The sequence below is a fragment of the Dama dama genome, chromosome 4 (genome assembly GCF_033118175.1).
Source record: "Dama dama isolate Ldn47 chromosome 4, ASM3311817v1, whole genome shotgun sequence".
NCBI classification, from domain to species: domain Eukaryota; kingdom Metazoa; phylum Chordata; class Mammalia; order Artiodactyla; family Cervidae; genus Dama; species Dama dama.
This window is the reverse complement of record NC_083684.1, coordinates 68,717,685-68,735,065: the sequence shown is the minus strand read 5'-3', so window position 1 is coordinate 68,735,065 and position 17,381 is coordinate 68,717,685. Positions and strand designations below refer to the sequence as shown.

The 17,381-nt window shown below is 50.2% G+C and overlaps 2 long non-coding RNA genes across 2 annotated transcripts; both read left to right on the top strand.

Moving 5' to 3' along the window:
- Positions 1–6,703: 6,703 nt before the first annotated feature.
- Positions 6,704–8,712, top strand: LOC133052043 (uncharacterized). The gene is made up of 2 exons (XR_009691995.1): positions 6,704–6,921; positions 7,561–8,712. It is a non-coding gene; the product is annotated as an uncharacterized LOC133052043 (long non-coding RNA).
- Positions 8,713–11,035: 2,323 nt separating this feature from the next.
- On the top strand, positions 11,036–13,803 carry LOC133054865 (uncharacterized). The gene is made up of 2 exons (XR_009692525.1): positions 11,036–11,262; positions 11,428–13,803. It is a non-coding gene; the product is annotated as an uncharacterized LOC133054865 (long non-coding RNA).
- The last annotated feature ends 3,578 nt before the right edge of the window (positions 13,804–17,381 follow it).

Genomic DNA, 17,381 nt, shown 5'->3' with positions numbered 1-17,381 from the left:
GAGGGGGCGTGGCCTGGGAATGGCGTCAGCGCCTCGGCGCAGGCGCACCGGAGAACGGGGCGGGGCATCCAGAGAGCTGGGAAGAAAGTGCTCAATTTCTTTCTAATCACCTGTCAGTGCCCTCAGGAGCCATTCTGCGTGGTGCGCTGGGTGCCTGAGAAACTAACTCGAATTTCTCTTTTTAACCTGTATGAGTAGGCTCTGGCAGTCAGTTGACACTGACCAGAATTGAATGATTGTTCTGTTTCCATGCCACACATTTTTGCGGTCATCTCCTTTGCATGGCTTGCCATAACCCAGTGAGACAGTTTACCAATGTAAGGATTTTAAAGTCCATTTGCAGAAATACAGTCATCAAACAGCCACACTGGTGGTACTAGGATTTATTAGCAAAAGTCCTTAGGTGGTATGATGTTTGGGAGGAAAGAGTCCAAAGATGGTGGGGTTTTGACAGCACCAAGGACAGGGCTGAGGTCTTAGGCGTCCAATTATTCATTCTGTGGCCTGGTTGTGTGACTTTGAAGAGGTCACCACATTTCTTAGGGTCGTGCCTGCATTTCTCTCACGTACAAAACTGTAGATGGTTGTAAAACCCAGTGAGAAAGAAATATGCAAGATATTTGGATTGGAGCAACTCTATTTTTTTATTTTATTTTATTATTTTTGGGGCACTCTTTAATATAAATTTATTTATTTTAATTGGAGGCTAATTACTTTACAATATTGTAGTGGTTTTCACCATACATTGACATGAATCCGCCATGGGTGTACATGTGTTCCCCATCCTGAACCCCCCGCCCACCTCCCTCCCCATCCCATCCCTCTGGGTCATCCCAATGCACCAGCCCTGAGCACTGGATTGGAGCAACTTTAAATTGTTTTCTTGGGAGGGCAGGGGCATCAGTTCAGTCGCTCAGTCGTGTGTGACTCTGCGACCCCATGGACTGCAGCACGCCAGGCTTCTCTGTCCATCACCAACTCCCGGAGCTTACTCAAACTCATGTCCAACGTGTCGTGATGCCATCCAACCATCTCATCCTCTGTTGTCCCCTTCTCCTCCTGCCTTCAATCTTTGCCAGCATCAGTGTCTTTTCCAATGAATTGGTTCTTTGCATCAGGTGGCCGAAGTATTGGAGTTTCAGCTTCAGCATCAGTCCTTCCAATGAATATTCAGGACTGATTTCCTTTAGGGTGAACTGGTTGGATCTCCTTGCAGTCCAAGGGACTCTCAAGAGTCTTCTCCAACACCACAGTTCAAAAGCATCAATTCTTTGGCGCTCAATTTTCTTTATAGTCCAACACTCACATCCATACATGACTACTGGAAAAACCGTAGCTTTGACTAGATGGACCGATGTCAGCAAAGTAATGTCTCTGCTTTTTAATATGCTGTCTAGGTTGGTCATAAATTTTCTTCCAAGGAGAAAACATCTTTAATTTCATGGCTGCAGTCACCATCTGCAGTGATTTTGGAGACCAAGAAAATAAATTCTCTCACTGTTTCCACTGTTTCCCCATCTATTTGCCATGAAGTGATGGGACCAGATGCCATGATCTTAGTTTTCTGAATGTTGACCTTTAAGCCAACTTTTCCACTCTCCTTTTTCACTTTAATCAAGAGGCTCTTTAGTTCTTATTCACTTTCTGCCATAAGGGTGGTGTCATCTGCATAGCTGAGGTTATTGATATTTCTCCTGGCAACAGGGGAGGAGATGCTAAACATGATGGTCATTCCTAAATTCTGCTTCTCCTCCTTCTGGGAACATGATAAGTTTGAATTTTCCTTTGCAATTAGACATGGCCTTGTGATTCTCCTTGCCCAGTGAAATATAAGTGAAAGAGATGTGTGTCAACTTCAGCACAAGGTAAGAGCCAGCCCAGCTGTTGATCACTTTCCATTCCTGCTGTTCTGTGCTTGGGAACTTGTAGGGTGAAGTGAAGTGAATTCATCAGCCTAAATTCCAGAGTATGTGTCTACAGCGACCAGAACCTGATGCTCATCTTCCTTAGATATATAACACTTAAAATAATCATGTGTTGTGTAAAGCCACTGAGCTTGGCGTTGTTTGTTACTGCAGCAGAGTCTATTGACAGATGAATATAAGGAGCCTTTATTAATATTAATTTTATCTTGAACCATTTCTCTATACAAAAAATATCCAGAATCATAAATAGCTCCCTGTTCTCACTAATAAACAAAGACTGTACAACTTTACAGAAGCAGTCTAAGCCCTCTGTGTACCCCTCCCCACCGATTTTCCTCCTTTCCTTCCCTGAGAGAGGTTACTAGATTCTGCATCTTCTGTTTCCCATTCCTACTGACTGACTGATGCATGTATGTCTTTCTATTTTGCTACATACATGATACAATGTGATACTGTTCTGCACATTTAACACCTTTAGGATAAATGGTGTCATTCAGTGTAACCTTTTCTCCCCTCAATATTGCTTTTTTATATTTGTAAACATCCATAGGGTAGTGTAGTCTAGTCATTCATTGTCAATGCTGTTTTGATAGCCGACTGATGATGCCAGATTACCTTTATTCATTCTCCTGGTGGTGGACATTGGGTTGGTTCCAATTTTCTTCCTTTTTACTGAAAGTATAGTTGATTTACAATATTGTGATAGTCTCATTACAGCGAAGTGGTTCCTATATATATATATATATATATATATATATATATATATATATATATTCTCTTTTGGATGTATATATTTTTGGCTTCTTTTCCGTTATAATTTATTACAAGATATTGAATATAGTTTCCTATCATATACAGTAGGTTCTTTTTGGTTATCTCTCTGTTTTTTAATTTTGTTGTTGCAAAAACATGTATTATTTCCCTTTGAGTGAAGGTTCCAGAGAGGGTTCCAAAGTGGTTAACAAGTTGCCTAGTGGGACCTCCCTGGTGGTCCAGTGGTTCAGAGTCTGTCTGCCAACACAAGGGACACAGGTTTGATCCCTGGTCTGGGAAGATTTCACATGCCCTGGCGCAACTAAGCCCCTGCAACACAGTTTCTGAGCCTGAGCTCTATATCCTGTGCTTGCCACAGAGTAGCCCCGGACTTGGCAACTAGAGAAAGCCCTTGAGCAGCATCGAAGACCTAGCACAGCCAAAAATAAACAAAACAAACAAAAAAAATATAAACTGCCTAGTGGCAGAGAGAGGTTTCAGGCAGAAGCCCTACTACCAGAGGGGCTACTCAAAGGCCTCTGGGCTCCAGAGGCTCCTAGCGGTGCTTTGGAGACTGAACCTTTGCAGGAAAAACCCGTCCAGCCCCGCCCGGGACCAGCCGGCCTGCAGAGGCTGGTCAGGTGGGCGCCCATCGTCGTGATGAGTTTCACCTGCTTGTCCAGGATGTGTGGGCAGGAAGTCATGGAGTCGGAGTCGGGCGGGGAGGACCGGGGCCTGCCTGTGGGTCCATGAGGGCCTGGCTCGGGTTCTTCTCCGGGAGCAGGGCGGCCCCAAGGCGTCCGGGATCTGACTCCCTCGTCCTGTCCTGGACAAACGTCCTGGAAGAGCGCGCGGCCGCAGCGCTGGCTCTGCAGGTCCCATGGAGCTCGGCGCCCCTCCTGACCCCCGTTTCTCCCCCGATCCGCAGGGAGATGGCCCACCCTCCAGAGCCGCCTGGTCCTTGTGGTCGGAGAAGCCCAGAGAGAGGTCGGGGCGGCAGGCCGGAGACGGCACGTGGACCGGGCGGCCGGGGCGCCTCCGCCTGCGGGAATAAGTCTCAGGAATCTGGAAGCTCACGGGTGGCCGGCGACAAGGAGCCGAGCTCTGCAAATGGCGTTGGCTGGTCCCGGGGGCCGAGGACAGCTGAGTGGTTGGTTCCAAGGTTGCCACTGGAAAAATGGTTGGAGGGTGGGAGGAGGCTGGAGGAAGGGGCGTCCCTGGGCCTGTTCTGTCCGAGCACCGTGGAAGGAGAGACACATTCACAGTGCTGCCCAGCGCACTGCGGTTATCTGTAAGCAGCACAATGATTCTGTTAGTCATATCCTCCCAATTTGTCCCCTCCTCTACCATTTCCCTTTGGTATCCATAAGTTTGTTTTCTACTTCTGTGGGTCTATATCTGTTTTTTATATGTATGTATAAAAAGTTCATACATAATGCTTTTGAACTATGGTGTTGGAGAAGTCTCTTGAGAGTCCCTTGGACTGCAAGGAGATCCAGCCAGTCCATCCTGAAGGAGATAAGTCCTGGGTGTTCATTGGAAGGACTGATGCTGAAGCTGAAACTCCAATACTTTGGCCACCTCATGCGAAGAGTTGACTCGTTGGAAAAGACCCTGATGCTGGGAGGGATTGGGGGCAGCAGGAGAAGGGGATGACAGAGGATGAGATGGATGGATGGCATCACTGACTCGATGGGCATGAGTTTAAGTAAACCCCGGGAGTTTGTGATGGACAGGGAGGCCTGGCGTGCTGCAATTCATGGGGTCGCAAAGAGTCGGACATGACTGAGTGACTGAACTGATAAAAAGTTCATATGTATCATATTTTAGATTCCACAGAGGAGTGATATAATTTCTATTTCTCTGACTTCCTTCATTTAGCACAATAATCTCTTATCTGTTCATGTTGCTGCAAATGGCATTATTTCATTCTATTTAATGGCTGTGTAATACTCCATTGCTGGAGGAAGAAATGGCAACCCACTTCTGTATTTTTGCCTGGAATCCCCATGGACAGAGGAGCCTGGTGGGCTACAGTCCATGGGGCCACAAACAGTCAGACACCACTGAAACAACTTAGCTCACATGCAGTACTCCATTGCATATAGATATATGCCACTTTTTATCCATTCACCTGTCACTGGACATCCTGGTGCAAGTTTTTTGTTGGTATTTTTTGTTTTGCTTTCTTTTGAGCAGTGACTAATCTAATGACTCTTTGAATTGTCAATACCTACTACTCAGGAAATATCTTGTGCAAGTAAGGAACCCTTGAAGCTTAAGGTTCATTAGACTCATGGTAAATCCACCTCTGCAGTTATGCATTACTAATTTTATAGCAAAGAATTCTATGTGCTTTGCTATGTGTGAAGAAGAATCCTTGTATTTGGGGCAGAATATCAGATGGAACTTGACTGTGAAGGCCCTGCATTCCTCCTTTAGGAGCCATGCTGTTACTATTTACTTCACCTATTTTCTTTATTTTCTAAAAATTTATTTTTAAATTGAAGGATAATTGCTTTACAGAATTTTGCTGTTTTCTGTCAAACTTCAACCTGAATCAGCCATAGGTATACATATGTCCCCTCCTTCCTGAACCTCCCTCCCATCTCCCTCCCTACCCCACCCCTCTAGGTTGGTACAAAGCCCCTGTATGAGTTCCCTGAGACCTACAGCAAATACCCATTGGTTATCTATTTTACATATGGTAATGTGAGTTTCCATGTTACTCTCTCCATACATTTCATCCTCTCCCCAAGTCCATATGTCTATTCTCTATGTCTGTTTCTCCACTGCTGCCCTGCAAATAAATCCTTTGGTACCATATTTTTAGATTCCGTATATATGCATTAGGATATGATATTTATCTTTCCTTTTCTGACTTACTTCACTTGATATAATAGGCTCTAGGTTCATCCACCTCATTAGAACGGACTTAAATGCATTCCTTTTTATCGCTGAGTAATACTCCATTGTGTATATGTACCAGACCTTTTTATCCATTCATCTGTTGATGGACATCTAGGTTGCTTCCATGTTCTAGCTATTGCAAATAGTGCTGCAATGAACACTGAGGTACATGTGTCTTCTTAAATTTTGGTTTCCTCAGGGTATATGCCCAGGAGTGGGTTTGCTGGGTCATATGGTGGTTTTATTCCGAGTTTTTAAAGGAATCTCCATACCGTCTTCCATGGTGGCTCTATCAATTTACATTCCCACCAACAATCCAAGAGTGTTCTCTTTTCTCCACACCCTTTCCAGCATTTATTGTTTGTAGACTTTTTGATGATGGCTATTCTGATCTGTGTGAGGTGATATCATACCTCTTGTAGTTTTGATTTGCATTTCTCTAATAATGAACTATGTTGAGCATCTTTTCATGTGTTTGTTAGCCACCTGTATGTCTTTGAAGAAATGTCTGTTTAGGTCTCTTCCCCACTTTTTGATTGGGTTGTTTGTTTTTCTGGTATTGAGTTGTATGAGCTGCTTGTATATTTTGGAAATTAATCCTTTGTCAGTTGTTTCATTTGCTAGTCTCACATATTTTTAAACAGAAAAGCCCCTGAGGTTCTGGGAACCGAAGACTAGGAGACCCTGACTTGAGCTCCATCTGGTTCCTGATTGACTAGTTTTAAGCAAGTTCCTTACCGTCCTTGTCCTTATTTTCCCCAGTCTGTGTAGGAGGAGAGCATTCCCCGATTTCCTCGGCTGTTTGTGACAGTATCAGAACAAAAAGAGGGACTTCCCTGGTGGTTAAAACTCTGAGTTTCCACTGCAGGGGAGGTAGGATTTGGTTCCTGGTCAGGGAATCTCCACATGCCGTCAGGTGCAGATAAAGGGGGGGAATTATAAAGAAAAATCAAGTTTGCAAACTTGAAAAAAAAAGAACAAAAATGAAACCAGGGGCCGGGAACTCCCCTAGAGTGATCTTTTTGGGATCCATCTTATAAGAGCCTAAGCGCAAAGCGGAATCTTCCTGTCTGGGCTTCGTGTTTGCACCCCGAGCATTTTTGCAAAAGGCCTGAATCGCGCAGCTTCTAGCCGGCTTAGAAGTCCGGGGTCCCTCCTTGCCGGGCCTCCCGTAAAATCACTTCCCACTGTCCGCTCGACCTGAGCCGAAAGGCAGCTCAGAGGACGGATCTCACAGGTGCGGGAGGCTGATGGCCTATACTGAGGAGTTTAGAATCTAAACTTTAGAAGAGGAGCGGATAAATGGAGGAGGAAGAAGGAGGACCATAGAGAGGTTGGCGGCTGATAGAGGGGTCCAGGGTGGGAGGGAAACGAGAGAAAGCGTCTGGCTAGAGCGGTGGGAGGGAGGAAATCATAGAGAGGAGGCTAGAGGGAGGACTAGAAGGGCCATGGTGGGCGGGGAGGTGGGTCTGAGGGCAATTGGCTTCCAATGCGAGGAGTGAAGACACAGCCGAAAGGACCATTTCCTTCAGGGTTTTAGGCCGGCGAGGGGGTGGAGGGTGGGGCTTGCCTGGTGGCTCAGTGGTAAAGAACCGACCTGCCAATCCAGGAGACGCGGGTTCCATTCCTAGGTGGGGAATATCCCCTGGAGAAGGGAATGGCAACCACCTCCAGTGCTCCTGCCTGGGAAAACAGAGGAGCCTGGCGGGCTACAGTCCGTGGGTCACAAAGAGTCGACATGACTGAGCGACTAAACACGCACACACATATTATCGCTCTAGAGCTGTCTCAAACCTCACAACCCCTTCTGTAGCTCAAATCTCGTTCTTTCTCAGCTAGATTTCGGCCCCAGCCTCCTCCCTACTCTCTGAACTTTCACTCTCTGGCCCGACAACATAGGCAGAGAGACCTTTCTAAAATTTTTGTCCTTTCCCAGCTCAAAATCCTTCCACACTCCCTTTTGACTCGACAGAAATCTCAACTCCTTGGCCCTGTGTTCGTCACGTATGGACGTGAGAGTTGCATTATAAAGAAAGCTGAGCGCTGAAGAATCGATGCTTCTGAACTGTGGTGTTGGAGAAGATTCTTGAGAGTCCCTTGGACTGCAAGGAGATCCAACCAGTCCATCCTAAAGGAAATCAGTCCTGAATATTCATTGGACGGACTGATACTGAAGCTGAAACTCCAATAAATACTTTGGCCACCTGATGTGAAGAACTGACTCATTGGAAAAGACTCTGATGCTGGGAAAGATTGAAGGCAGGAGGAAAAGGGGATGACAGAGGATGAGATGGTTGGATGGCATCACTGACTCAATGGACATGAGTTTGAGTAAACTCCGGGAGTTGGTGATGGACAGGGAGGCCTGGCGTGCTGCAGTCCATGGGGTTGCAGAGTCGGACACGACTGAGTGACTGAACTGAAATGCCCTGCGTTGGAAGGCCTTCATGACGAAGTTCCTGCCAAGCTCACTGACCTCCTCTCACCACTTGGATTGTGCATCTGCCAAACACAACATGTCATAACCCCCAGTGAAACCCTCATGCTTTCATTTCTCCAGGTGCCAGGTCTTGGACTCTTCTCACTACCCAGAATAACCTTTCCTGATGGTTCCTGGCTGTTTCATCAGGGCTTAATTCCTCCAGAAAGCAACCTCTGACTCCTGCATCGCTCCAGCTCCCAGGCTGACTGAGCCACTCCTTCAGGCTACTGGTTTTACAGGAATGCTTGTAAAGCCCTTATATGACAGTTCCCTCTCTAGCTCCCAACTCGCCCCTGATGCCTGCAACACAAACTCCAAGTTCTTCAGTCCAGTACCTGTGATGTTTCAGCCAGCATCATCCCTGGCTGTGCACATGATGCTTGCAGCTGCTGCCGCACTTGTGATATGCTGTGCTTAGTCGCTCAGTCGTGTCTGACTCTTTGTGACCCCGTGGACTGTAGCCCACCAGAAACCTCTGTCCATGGGGATTCTCCAGGCAAGAATACTGCTGTGGGTTGCCATCCCCTCCTCCAGGGGATCCTCCCAACCCAGGGATCGAACCCAGGTCTCCTGCATTTCAGGCATATTCTTTACTATCTGAACCACCAAGAAAGCTCAAGAATTCTGATGTGGGTAGCTGTGGCGCTTAGTCGTGTCCAACTCTTTGTGACCCCAGGGACTGTAGCCCACTGGGCTCCTCTGTGCATGGGATTCTCCAGGCAAGAATTCTGGAGTGGGTAGTCATTCCCTTCTCCAGGGGATCTTGCCAATCCAGGGATCAAACCTGCATCTCTTGCATTGACAGGCAGGTTCTTTACAACTGAGCCACCAGGGGTGTTTCTGCACCTTGAAAGAAGAACGGTTTTTTAGGCTGTTTGCAGTCTTGGCCTTTGTCCCCACTTCACTGCGCCTGGAACTGCATTCATGCTTCCCAAAGGCGGGCTAACTCTTTTGTCCACGACTGACCTCAGATGTTTCCTCCAGGCAACCTTTCCAATTCTGCACCCCTCCCCCACCCCAGTTGGGTCATGTGCCCCTTCTGACCCCTTGGAGTGCCTCCTCATTGTACTTGTGACCCTACTTTGTAGCTGCCTATTTGTTAGTTGGCCTCCCATAGATTTGTCTTTCCAATATGGTGGCCACCAGCCATGCATCAGTATTGAGCTTTTGAAATGGGATCAGTCCAGATTAAGATGTAAGGTGGCAGCTGCTAGCAGATACTGTTTTGAGAATGGCAGGTGGTGCCCTTGAGTCTGATACAGTTCAGAAAATTCAAGTTCTCAGTGATGAAGAGTGTGTCTGAAACCACGTCTACAATGACTACCCAGCCCCATTAACCAAAAATATGTGTTTTTTTTTTGCTGCACTGTGTTTTTCTTGCTGCACAGGCTTTCTCTAGTTGCAGCAAGCGGGGGCTCCTCAATGCAGCAGCTTCTCTGGTTGTGGAGCACGGGCTTCAAGAGTTAGTTTCGGTGCATGGGCTTAACTGCTCCGTGGCATTTAGGATCTTTCCGGACCAGGGATCGAAACTGTGTCTCCTGCATTGGCAGCTAGGTTCCTATTGACTGTGCCACTAGGGAAATCCTCCAGCTCCATTGTTGATGCCCGAGCCACGGTGACTCCATTTTTATCTTAAATATTCTTTTCTTTACTGGTTATAGAAGATGTATGAATACAGTGTATGTTTGACAGGCCATAAGACAGGCTGTTGTGGTCAGCATAAAGTTCAAGACAGGTCATGTATCAGCCTGAAAGACTTCCCCATACATCAACATCTGAAAATTTCTTCTATCATGATCTACATCTCAATATAGAAAAGTAAGATTAAAAGGAAAAACAAAGAATGTCAAACAGTGCATGACAGATGAGGAAACTGAGTCAACATATGCTTTTCAGATTTGCCTAGAGAAGGGAATTCCCTGGCCGTTCAGTGGTTAGGACTTAGTGCCTTCACTGCCGTGGACCTGGGTTTAATCCCTGGTGTTGGACCACTAAGATCCCACAAGCCAAGCAGCCTGGAAGGTGGAGGGGCGGGGAGATTTGCCTGGAGAAACTTGAGGTCTGATTGATTTTAGACCAGAATTGGAATCCAGCTGTTTCTAACCTCCTCATTACAATCTGATCTTTGCCAGGAAACATGGAATGCCCAATCCTTCAAGACAGTGGGTACTGAGGCAAGAAGGCGGCCCTATGTGAATTTCCAGTGCTCTCCGTGGGGATGGGGGCGGAGGGAGCGGAGCTTGAAAGCCCAACCTTCTGGTTTTTCCTGGCCAGCACCCAGCTAGCCTTGAGGGCTGTGTCACATTCAGGCAGCTTTTTCCCTAACTGTCTTTCAGCTGCACCCCTCTAACTCTCTGGGACCACAGGACACGTTCCCGAAATTGAAGGTCTGGGGATGAGAAACTGTAAAGACCTCCCAGATTTAGGATGTAACCCTGGCTCCAGCACCTGCTTTCTGTGGGACCATCAGCTTCTCAGTTAAACTCATTGCGGGTCAGTTCCCTCATGTGCAAAATGCTAGGACTGAATCTGACACCTTGTTCAAGTTCTCTTTTCGGCATATATCTGATTCCTTAGTGACGCTGACTCGTCGTTGTTCAATTTGTCTACCTGCTTCTAGGTGCTGGGGCAGGGGTGCCTGGGAAGATGTCAATATTTTGGTCTCTGTCGCCCCCAGGAGGCTGAGGAGAGCTCCTTGTTGCAGCAGGTGTCCAATGCAGATAACATGGGTCTCCTCTTAAGGTAGAGGAAGGCAGGGACTACCTAGGTCCGGTTGGCTCGTGCTTTTACCCCCACAAACTGGTATCTAGGAGCCATTTGTGTGTTGAACAACACACAACAGATTAGTGTTGAAGGAAATGACACTGCTTCAAGCCAGCGGAACAAAAGGTGTTCGGAACCCTTCCTATGAGGGGGTGTGTTTCCGGGCGGAAGGCTTTCATGTAAACCCCACCCCTCTCCTCTGTGGTCGGAGCCCGTGTGTCCCCATTTAGGGCTCCTGGGGTGGGGGTTAATGTTTCCCCCTCCTGCACTCCGGGATCGGGCTTTCAGGAGGCAGTTCCTCATAACGGAAGGACAGAAAGGGTCACGCCCGGAGTAAGGGCCCTGGAGCACGAGGCCGGGTCACCAAGACCGGACCTGCTGACCCACTGAGGGGACGATTGGGCCGAGCCTCTTGGGAACACACAAGAGGTGAACACCAGGCAGGTCTTGGGGTGGGTGGGGGGGCTTTGCAAAGAGATGGTGGGAAGGTCGATCGAATACAGACTCTGGAGGTGAGAGACTTCATTGGCGGCCGCGGTGGGGATGGCGGGGGTGGGGGTGGGGGGCAATGGAAACACGTAATTGGTGTCGCAGGAGCTGTATGAAAGGAGGAGACCTTGGAGCTGGAGAGAAAGTCTCCAAGGATATTAAACCGTCTGCTTTGCCCCGTCGCTCTGTTCCATCGATACCTGCTCGCTGACTGGAAGGGCAGAGTACACCCACCCACACAGACACCGTGAGTGGGGAAGCCCAGTGACACAGTCCCACCCAGCACGCGGCCGTCCCGAATGCCCGCGAGCTTCCAGGAACGCGGCCTGTCTCAAGGCTCACGCCCTCGCCTATCCGGACATCCGGTGCTTCATTTGTGAAGCTTGTGGCAAGGCCTTAAAAGGACCCCGCTGTGTCTGCCCACCGCGCTTCCTGCTGCTGCTCCTGCTGCTCCCGGCAGGTCAGCCTTACCAGGGAGCCGGCTCAGCACGTCCTGGTGCCTCACGGCAGACTGGGTCTCCTGCTAATGTGGGCACAAAAAGGGAAAGACAGTGAGAGTCGCTCAGGCGTGTCTGACTCTTTGCGACCCCATGGACTGTAGTTCATGGGATTCTCCAGGCCGGAGTACTAGAGTGGGTAGCTGTTCCCTTCACCAAGGGATCTTCCCCAACCCAGGGATCGAACACAGGTCTCCTGCATTGCAGACGGATTCTTTACCAGCTGAGCCACCAGGGAAGCCCGTGGTAGATGCAGAGGGAGGGAAGGGCACAGCACGCATGCTGTTAGGGGGCCACGTCCTGGGAATCCTGCCGCAGGCCGCCAGCGTCCAGCTCGAGGGCTGTCAGTTGCAGAGCTAGGCCCTGCCCTCTCTGAAGGACAAGGCAGTACCCTTTTCTGTGCTGGCTCTTTCTAACACTGAATGATCTTCAGCCTTCGGGTGTGTTGCGAGTCCGTGGGTGGCAGGGGAAGGAGGAGACAGTATCATGAAAGATGGATTCACCTCCAAGGGCGATTTCTGGTCTTGGCTCAGATGGTAAAGAATCTGCCTGCAGTGCTGGAGATCCCTGGGTCAGGAAGATCCCCAGGATTAGGGAATGGCAACCCGCTCCAGTTTTCTTGCCTGGAGAATGCGCATGGACAGAGGAGCCTGGGGGGCTACAGTCCATGGGATCATAAAGAGTTGGACACGACTGAGCGAATAACACAACACTTTTTCCTATTGTAGAATGACTGGTTCCTTCTCCGGCCTAGAAGGATAAAGTGACTTTTAAAGGAAAGTCACAACTTTTCGGACAAAAGCTATCTCTTTTGTCTTCCCTCCCTCCGCATCTACCGCGTCTCCAAATAGTGACTTTATACTGGCTGGGTATTTTCTTTTTTTTAACCCTCCGATGGCAGAGGTGAGGCGCGCAGGCACCCGGAACCATGGTTCGCGGGTGTTTTGTTTCCCGCCGGGGCGGATGCCTCGGGTCCCGCCCGGTCGCGATGGCGGCGGGAGCCGGTAGACGGCTCCGGACTCTGAGTCCATCTCTGCCGCGCCGCAGACAGACGTCCTGGGGCCGCCCCTCGGGCCGCTTCCCGCCGCGCCCGGACCCGAGAGGCTCCCGCACCGCCCGCCGGCGCCGGGAGGCTGGGCCCGAGCTCCGCGCGGCAGGAGAGGCCCGAGCAGCGCGGTGCGTCTGCTGGGGCGCCCGCTCAGACGCAGATGCGCGGGGCGGAGCGGTTCGGAGCTGGTGGGTTCCGCGGAAAGAGCTAATTTAGAGGGTCCCGCTCGTGTCCGCCCCTCAGGTTCCCAGAGGGCTCCTCGACCCCGAGCCTCTCCGTGGGCCATGGGCCCTCCTTCCCTAGGGTGGCCCCCCGCCCCGGGGCCTCTGCCCACCTGGGAAGGCCCGTCACCCGCTCACCGTCGGGGATGGTGTTGGCCCTGCGTGGCCGGAGCCCAGGCGCCCCTCTTGTTCCCGTCCCTCCCTGAGAGCTCCCCGCATTGCCGGAGCCACAGCACCTCCCGCTCGGAGGTCTTCAAGCAGCCCATCGAGGATTCGGAGGCGTCGCTTCACGCACCGGCCCGCTGTGTCCCGGTGTTCTCAGGAGGCCGGGCGGCTGGCCCAGCACATCCAGGACCGCTCGGCTGGAAGGGATTTCCTGGACGGTGGAGAGGCCGCAGGGGCTCCGTAGAGGCTCCTGTTTCTGGTGCAGAAGGCAGAGCGCGGGGTCTGGGCCGCCTCCTTACTTGCCCTGTGACCTGAGGCTGCCTCGCTGGGCCTGTTTCCTCCTCCTGAAATTACTTGTGACCTCCAGCCAACCTGCCCAGCGGGGAGAAGCAGGAGTCTCTTGTTGGACCCCTGACTCTCCCACAGCCTCTCTTCATAGCCTGGGATCGATCACCACCCATCCTGGACTCAGTTTCTCGATCTGTGAGAGGGTACAGAATAAAGCAGCCTGATCAGGTGAGCTGCAAACTCACCTAATATGAAGGTAGCACACACTGTTCCATCACTTTTTTTTTTTTTTCCCTTCGACCAAGCGGAACAGCTAGCAGGATCTTAGTTCTCCAGCCAGGGATGGAAACTGTGCCCTCGGCAGTGAAAGCCAGGAGTCCTAAGCACTGGACCGCCAGAGAGTTACCTTCATCACTTCTTTTTAGTAACTCATGGTGCCTGCTGAGGCAGGTGAAAACAAATGTTCGTCAGAGTCCTTTTTAAATTGTAGTGGTAGGGCTGGAACCCAACTGAGGTGGGAACCTTTCTTTTGTGGGTGGGGGTTGTAGGCTGGAGTGCTTTCCTAGGAGTATGTCCCTCAGTCGAGTCGGGGCTGGGCGATGCCACGTGTAGGCTGGGCCACCTCAAGAACGGCCTGGAATCCCATGCGGAGGAAACGGGGGACTTGCTCCTGAGTGTCTCGGGGGCTGAGAGAAGGCTTCATGCATGTGACCTAGCTCTGAGAAGAGTATCAGGACAGGGTGGAAGGAGTTCCGGGGGCCAGCCTACCGGGGAGAAGGCTGGTGCACGGGCCTAGGTGGGAGCAGGGAGCCAGAGCTGGGGCCCGGGGGTGGAGGGAGCACTCGGTGCCTGCCCGGCTTTGGGAAGTGAGGTGAGGGGAGGGATGGGGAACTTTGGGTGGATGTAGGGCCTCCCCGTGACCCTGTCCCAGGAGAGAAGCAGGGCATTTTGTTTGGGTCGGGGAGATGAGCTTTACCTTTCGGCAGGGTGACTGAATTCCATTCATTCGATCATTTAACCAGTATTGAATCCAGCCGCTCTCTGCTCCCCAGCCCTTTGCTAGAGTCTGAGGATAGACTTGCCCAGGACAGAACAGGAAAGGCAGGCAGGAAAAGAGGAAATCTGTTAAGGAGCAAGACCCTCACAGAGCGTTAACTAAAGATGCGGAGGAGATGGCCCGAGGGGCAGGGGGGGCCTCCCCTCCCCTCCCTGACCTCTGATATCACCTGCAGTGCTACAGTGGTGAAGGGTTACTTGAGTTCCCACCTGGCTAGAAAGGATGCATCCTTGTGAGGGGTTGGGAGGAAAATTCCAGAGAGAGGAACAGCACACACAAGGCCCAGGAGGTGGGAGAGGTTGGCAAGGGGGCACCGTGGTGCTGGGGGCCAGTCCACACAGGGCCGGCGCGCTTCTGGGGTTTAGTCTAAAGTGCAGCAAGGAGGGTTTGGGGTCAGGGAGTGACATGTTTCGGCGGGTTTACAAAATTGCTGCCGTGTTGCCATAGGGAAAAGGGGCCAGAGGAGGCAGAGGGGTGGGAGGGGAGGCTGTTACCATGGCAGCAGTGGGCTGGGGACAAGCCCGAGGTGCCCTAGGAAAGTGGCCGTGACTTCTGACTCAGGGGTCAGGTAGAGACAGTGCCATCCCGGCTCCCCAGCTGAGGATGCATGGGCTTCAGCCGATCACGTGACCTCCCTGAGCTTCGGTTTCCTTGTCTATAAGGTTGGGATCCTCAAAACACTTCCCGTCTGGGTTCTGAGGACTCGGTGCATCTAACGACCACGACCGCTGGCACCATGTTGTTCAGTCGCTCAGTCGTGTCTGACTCCATGGACTGCAGCACGCCAGGCCTCCCTGCCCTTCACCGACTCCCGGAGTTTGCGCAAAGTCATGTCCATTGAGTCACTGATGCCATTCAATCATCTCATCCTCTGTTGTCCCCTTCTCCTGCCCTCAGTCTTTCCCAGCATCAGTGTGTTTTCCAGTGAGTCAGTTCTTCATGTCAGGTGGCCAAAGGATTGGAGCTTCAGCTTCAGCATCAGTCTTTCCAATGAATATTAAGGACTGATTTCCTTTAGGATGGACTGGTTGGATCTCCTTGCCGTCCAAGGGACTCTCACCATAGGAAAGGCCCAATAAATGTTGGTCATTGTTACTGTTTCCGGAGATGGGTGTGGTTCTCAAGGACGAAGCTAGTTTTCTGGATCTGAAACTTAAGGGATCTGGGGGAGAGATTCATGGGGGTGTCTGTGTAGCCCAGGATCTGTGTTGTTTGGCCAAGCCTGTTGTCATAGCTGGGTGGGAGGTTTGGGTGGGGTGGTGCTTCCGGCATCTGAAGGGGTGGAGGCCAGGGATGCTGGTCAACATCCCACAGTGCGCAGGACGACCCCACAGCAAAGACTGGCCCAGCCCCCAGAGGTCAGCAGCACCGAAGCTGAGAGGCCTGGTGTAGACAGGGGGGTGTTGGCCCCTTTAAGGCAGGCACAGGGTCTCGGTCCACCAGCTTCCACCTGTTTCCCCACCGCCTGCCAAGAAACCAGAGGAGGAAGAGCCTGCAGGACCAATGATGTGCAATAGGGAGCCACACTCTAAAAACTGAAAAGGGACAGCTGAGGTTAATTTTAAGGACTCATTTAATACTTAACCCAGTCAGTTTACCCAGAATACCCTTTCTCAGTGGAATCCACACAGACATCATTCACGACGTGCTTTACACTCTTCATACTCAGCCTTCAGAACCTGAGGGGCATCTGCATCACAGCCCATCTCAGGTCAGCCTGGACACGTGCCAAATGCTGGAGAAGCCACGTGCGTCCAGTGGCTGCCCTTCAGGACTGTATAATTCTGGAGGATCTTTGTTTTTCTAATAAAACTTTTATTGAAAAAATTAAGACAAACACCAAAGTTATTCTCCAAATCACTTAAGATATAGTGATGCTATACAGTAGGCCCTTGTTGGTTATCCATTTGAAATACAGCAGTGTGAACATGTCCATCCTAAACTCTGTCCTTCCCTCCCCATCCTCTTCCACCTCCAGAACCATAAGTGCCTTCTCTTAAGTTGGTGAGTCTGTTTATTTTCTTTTTTTGGGAGTTGCATCGAGTTTTAATTGTGGCATGTAGGATCTAGTTCCCTGACCAGGGATTGAACCCTGGCCCTCTGCATTGGGAGTCTTAGTCACTGGACCACCAGGAAAGTCCCTGTGAGTCTGCCTCTGTCTTGTACGAAAGTTCATCTGTATCATATCTTTTAAGATTCTGCATATAAGGCATGTCATACAATGTTTCTGCTTCTCTGACCACTCAGAGAATGGTCAGACAATGACATCTATGACAATCTCTAAAGCCATCCATATTGCTGCAAAAGACATTATTTTGTTCTTTTTGATGGTGGAGTAATAGTTTGTTGTATCTATGCATGACATCTTTATACATTCATTTGTTGATGCATGTTTAGGCTGCTTCCATGTCTCCTCTATTTTAAACACGGATGCAGGGGAAGATCTTCAATTTAGCCTGATACCACAATTGTTTGGGCACTTGCAGGTTTCTTGAAAGTTTTCTGAAGAATGTTTTCTCAGTTCCAGCTTACTGTTGCCCCACCTAGAGATTTTTTTTTTTTAATTTCTGGGGATTTGTGTGTGCATTTTCTGGCATTTAGATTATTGCCCAGTAAAACATATCTTGCGATCCAAACCAAATATAACTGAACCCTCTGTGGCTCGCGGGTCTCCAGTTTGCAACTGGCTGAGTGTGGTTCGGGAGCTGTACCGCAAGGTGGGCAGCCACTAGCCACCTGTCTATTTAAAGAAGAGAAAGAGAAACGTTTAAAAGTCAGGTCCT